Here is a 6,037-nt window from a genome sequence, read left to right on the forward strand (position 1 = left end):
AAAACCCCACGGCCTCAGGAAGGGGGGGGGAAGAGAAAGTGAAAACTGAACTGTGGCGTTCCCGCCCCCGCCCCCGGCACAAGCCAATCACCGAGGCGAGGCCCACGCGCAGGCGCGAGCCGCGGCCGGCGTCCACGCGGCGCTCGCGTCTCCCCTCTGCGCAGGCGCGAGGCGCCGCGCGCAGCGGCCCGGGGGGGCGGGGCCGCGCGTCTCGCGGGGCCTGCGCGTTGTCGGCGGCGCGCGCGGGGAGGCGCGGAGTCGCCACGGGCACGCCACAGCGACGGGTCCGCGCGTGCTTTGGGGGCTCCCTTGCTCTGTGGCCGGCAGTCTTTGCGTCTGCCGCCCAAGCCGCCGCGAGGATGCTTTTGCCTTGCCCAAAAGGGACATTTACGAAACCTCGTCCTCGTATTTTATCAAAAGTCAAATCTGTGTAGCATTTGTTTACTTGCTAATTCCGCAGGAAGAATACCGCTAGAAGTTTATAATCTATGCAGAAACAAATAGGGACCACACTAGTGTCAATTCTACCAATGAGAGATGTCAAGTAAAATGAGCCAGCTACTGTGCCGCATGATGGGAATAGGAAGATTTATTCATTCGATATCACCTCTTACTGTGGCCAGATGCTGAGTTAGGCACTAGGATTACAGCCGTGAACAAACTAGAAAAGGTGGATGACAAGCAGTTACAAGTAAGTTGTCACCAACACAACTAACAATAGAATTTCGTGAAATGCTATGAAAACAAGCTGCAAATGCTGGAGGATGGAGTTGGAGGATGGAGGGCAGAGCTACAAGTCTCACTGAAAAAATGACATTGCGGGGCAAACCTCAATAATAACAGACTAAACCAGTCCTTGGAAGATGTGGAGGAAGTTTTTCCAGCAAAAGAAGTGAGATTAAGTGTTCAAAACTGAAGATGGTTGACTGTAGAAGCAGAGAACAAAATAGAACATATATTTGAAATACAAAACCAGAACGTGCAATTCTCTGAATTAGCACAAAGCAAGTATTTTTGAAACGACCACCCTGGCCAAGAAGCAGAGCATTGCCAAAACCCCAGAAACTCCCTCTTGTGCCCCCTCCCAACCAATTCCTACCCCCTTTCCCTATCCTTAAACCTCACCAATAATCTAACTTCCATAGTAATCTCTTCCTTACCTTTCTTAATAGGTTTGCTGCCTAAACATACATCCCTAAACTTGTAGGAGGGAGAATTAAACTTGAAAGTAAATTAATAGAGATTATGTAAATGAAGAGCCTTGTATTAATGTGGGACAACACAGTACACTAACCTGTGTAATGAAAGTGCCAGGAGAGGCAAGAAAGAAGAAAAAAAATTCAAAGAAATAATGGCTGAAAATGCCCCAAACTTATTGTAAAACAATGATATAGACATCCAGGGAGCTCAATAAACTCCAAGTAGGATAAATTCAAAGAGATTTACAAACAGGCACATCACAGTAAAATGCTGAAAGTCAAAGACAAGGAGTAGCAACAGAAAAATGACATCACTTATAAGAGAATCCCAATAAGATTAGCAGAATGAATTTAAAACAATCCAACCATAAGCTGTCTGCAGGAGACATACTTTAGATTCAAAGATAAAAATATATTGAAAGTAAATGGATGAAAAAAGATATAATGCAAACGATCCATAAGAAAGTCAAAATAGCTATACTAATATAAGACAAAATCAACTTTAAAACAAAAAAGCGTTACTAGAGCTAAAGAGAGAAATTTTATAATGATAAAAAGGTCAATTCATAAGGTGTAACAATTATTAATAGAAATAACAACTCCAAAATGCTGAAGGAAAAACTGCAGAAATGAAGGGAGAAATAGATAATTAATAATAGTTGGAGACTTTACTAATCCACTTTCAATAATGAATGTAATAACTAAATAGGAGATCACAAGTAAATAGAAATCTTGAGCAACACTATGACAGACCTAACAGCTCTATAGAACACTCCACTCGACAACAGAATGTACGTTCTCAAGTGCACATAAAACATTCTACAGGCTACATACTAGATCGTAAAACAAACCTCAATAGATTTAATGTGTTTCTTTGAGCACAAGGGAATGAAGTTAGCAATTTATAGAAAAAAATTAGGAAACTTGCACATGTGTGTAAATTAACACACTCCTAAGTAGCCAATGGGTCCAAGAATAAATCATAAGGGGGTTAAAAAACATCGTGTTAAGTGAAAATTAAGACACCACATACCAAAACCTATGGGATATAGCTAAAGAAATGTTTAGAGGAAATTTATACCTGTAAATGCCTATATCAAGAAATTAAAACAACTCGAATCAATAATTTAACCCCCCCACCTTAAGAAACATAAAAGAAGAGCGAACTAAACCTAAAACAAGCAGTAAGATAGACATATAAACATTAGCATAGAAACTAAGGAAATGGAGAATAGGATAACAATAGAGAAAAATCAATAGTCAAATTTCGTTCTTTGAAAATATTGACGAAATTGACAAACCTTTAGTGAGATTGACTAAGAAAGAAAAAAAGAGAAGACTCAAATAACTAGAATCAGAAATGAAAGGGAACATTAGTACGAACCTTACAGAAATGAAAAAGGGTTATATACAACTATATGCCAACAAATTAGATGAATTGGATGAGATAGATGAATATCTAGAAGTACTAAAAAGCTACCGAAAACTGACTTTAGAAGAAATAACAAACTGAATGGAACTCTAACAAGTGAAGAGATTGAATTAGTAACGAAAAAAAAAATTACAAAGAAAGCCCAAAGAAGTCTTCACCATTGAATCCTACCAAACATTTTAAGAATTATTATAAATTATTCACAAACTTCTTCAAAAAATAAGAGGGGCAAACATTTACCAATTTATTTTATAAGACTAGTATTATCCTGATCAAAAAAAAAAAAAGACAAAAATATCGCAACGAAGGAAAACTACAGACCTGTATCTCTTATGACTATAAATGCAAAAGTTCTCAATGAAATATTAGCAAACTGAATGCAGTAACACATAAAAAGAATTATACACCATGAACAGTAGAAATTATCCCAGAAATACAAGGTTGATTTAGTATCAAAAAAATCAAGTAATGTAATAAATTATATCAATAGAACAAAAAACAGAAGTCATGTGGTTTTCTCAATAAACACGGCAAAAGCATTTGACAAAATTCGGTACCCTATCCCGATTAAAAAACACACACAACCACATACTCAGCAAACTAGGAGTAAAAGGGATCTTCTTCAACTTGATAAAGACATCTATGAAAAACCCCTTCTAAGATCATATTTAAGGTGAAAGACTTAAAAAACGACTAGACAGAGGTTATTCAGTCTAGTAAGCAATTTAAGAACTGTCAGTTTGATAGCTCATGTCAGTGGAATGTGCCAAAATTGGTTCTAGTAGAATCTTTTTATTTCATAAAGTATTTTTGATGTAAAATATACCAAGGACAAAGTGAAAACTTTCATCAGTGCAGCCTAATTAGTCATTTGTACAACTTAGCCACATTAGACATTGTAAAGAACAAAAAAAGATGTGTATAGTTTTGAAAGTTGCCCCATTTCAAGTGTAAAGACCTTAATACTGTGTGTTTTGTTTTGTTTTCCTTAAAAAAAAAAAAAAGGATAACTAAGATTACTGAAGATTGCTGGATGGTTCCCCTCCCCCCGCTCTGAGATGGGGAACAAGACAAGGTGTCTAGTCTCATTATTTCTATTTAACAAGTTACTGGGAGTTCTAGCCAAGCCAATTAAGAAAGAAAAAGTAATACAAGGCATCTAGATTAGAAAGAAAGAATACAATCTCTATTTTCAGATGACATAATCTTATCTATAGAAAATCCTGAGGAATCCAGTAAAAAACTATTAGATGTAATAAGTAAGTTCAACAAGATTGCAGGAATAAGATAAAAATGTAAAAATCAATTGTATTTGTATACATTAGCATGAACAATTTGGAAATAAAACCAAGAAAACAATTCTGCTTGTGATAGCATCCAAAAGAATAGAATACTTAGGAGTAATGTAACAGCTACAAAATTCATACTCTGAAAACTACAAAGCATTGTTAAAATCTAAATAAATGGGAAAGAATCCTATCTTCACAGATCAGAAGACTTGGTATTGTCAAAATGGCAATACTCCCCAAATTGATCTATATACAGTCTCTATCATATTCCCAGAGGACGTGTAGAAATTGACAAACTGATTCTAAAATTCCAGAATAGCCAGTCAACAATCCTGAAAATGAACAAAGCGGGGGGACTCGTACTTCTTGATTTAAAGGCTTACTGAAAAGCAATGATAATAAAGACACTGGAGAAAAAGGAACCCTGGTGTACTGTTGCGGGAATGTAAATTGGTGCAGCCATTATGGAAAACAGTATGGAGCGTCCTCAAAAAAATCAAAAGTAGAGCTACCATATGATTCAGGAATTCCACTTAAGGATATTTATCTGAAGGAAATGAAAACACTTAAACTTGGTAAGATATATGCACTCCATGTTCCTTGCAGGATTATTTACAATAGTTAATACATGGAAGCAACCCAAGTGCCCATCAATGGATGAATGGATAAACAAAATGCATTACACATATACAAAGAAATACTATTCAGACATGAAAAGGAAATCTTGCCATTTTTGTGAAAACATGGACATTATACTAAGTGAAATAAGACAAAAAGAAATACTGTGTGATCTCACTTATATGTGGAATCTAAATAAAAAAGCCAAAAAACAAAACAAAGCAAAACAACAATGAGAAAAATAGAGCTATTGATACAGAGAACCAATTGATAATAACCAGAGGTGGGGGTGGATGGCTGGGAGAAGTGGATGAAGGTGGTCAAACGCTACAAACTCCTAGTTATACTACAAGTAAGTCATGGGGATGTAAAGTAAAGCATGGTGGAATATGGTTAAAAATACAGTACCGAATATTTGAAAGTTGCTAAGAAAGTAGATCATAAAAGTTCATAAGGAAAGTTATAAGAAAAAAATTGTAGCCATGTGATGGATATTAACTAGACTGACAGTGGTGATCATTTGCTAATATACACAAATATTGAATCATTATGTTGTATATCTGAAACTAATATGTTATATGTCAATTATATCTTGATAAAAAAGAAAAAGATAATTGGGATCTAATATGCAATAAAAGAAGATCAACACAAAAGTAAATTAATCAATATTTAATAAGTATTTTGGGAACAATTCTGTTTCAGTTTAGAAAAAAAAATAACTTAGATCCTATATATTGCAATAAATTCCAGATGGATTAAAGACTTAATAACGAGAAAACAGAATAATATACATATTCTGAATCTCGATGAGAAAATACATCATGAATATTGAAGAAAATACACAGCATATATTTCTGAATATATATAAACTTTAAAAAGCTTTTCTGCAATTAACTATAGAAATCAAGCAACAGAATGGAGAAGAAATTACAATATAATAAGCTAATTATAAGGAATATTTGCTTTGCAGGTTTAGCAAATACTTGCGTACGTCCATATATACACATAATTACTTACATATATACATAAATATATATAAATAAATATGTATGGTTTATATATATGTAGATACATAGTTAAATACATATACATCTACATTCATATCTAGACGACACTTGGTCAAAGAGGGAGTATCAAAGAAAATACAAACATACAAGCACATGGTATTGTCATGGGAAAACATATTATCCCATGGCAAATACATTAACTCAAAAATGTACTACCTTTAGTAAAGAATGCAAGGCACTCGCAAAAAAATTCAAGAGCTTAATCTTGGTAGACAAGTGGCAAAAAGGGTATGCACACACATTGCTTGACAATAGGCTCAAAATGTCATTCTGAGGCCTGAAGTTCTCAATCCCCAGCATCTTTGGATTCTGACAGGTAGGGCTCAGTCCCTCCTCAATGTGATGCCTACTGTCCATACGGCAGGTAAAGATTCACCACCTCCTAGGGAAACCTCCCCAGGGTGGCAGATCAGGCCTTCTGCTCTCTGCTAG

Source organism: Rousettus aegyptiacus, unplaced genomic scaffold (assembly GCF_014176215.1).
Source record: "Rousettus aegyptiacus isolate mRouAeg1 unplaced genomic scaffold, mRouAeg1.p scaffold_m13_p_10, whole genome shotgun sequence".
Classification (NCBI taxonomy): domain Eukaryota; kingdom Metazoa; phylum Chordata; class Mammalia; order Chiroptera; family Pteropodidae; genus Rousettus; species Rousettus aegyptiacus.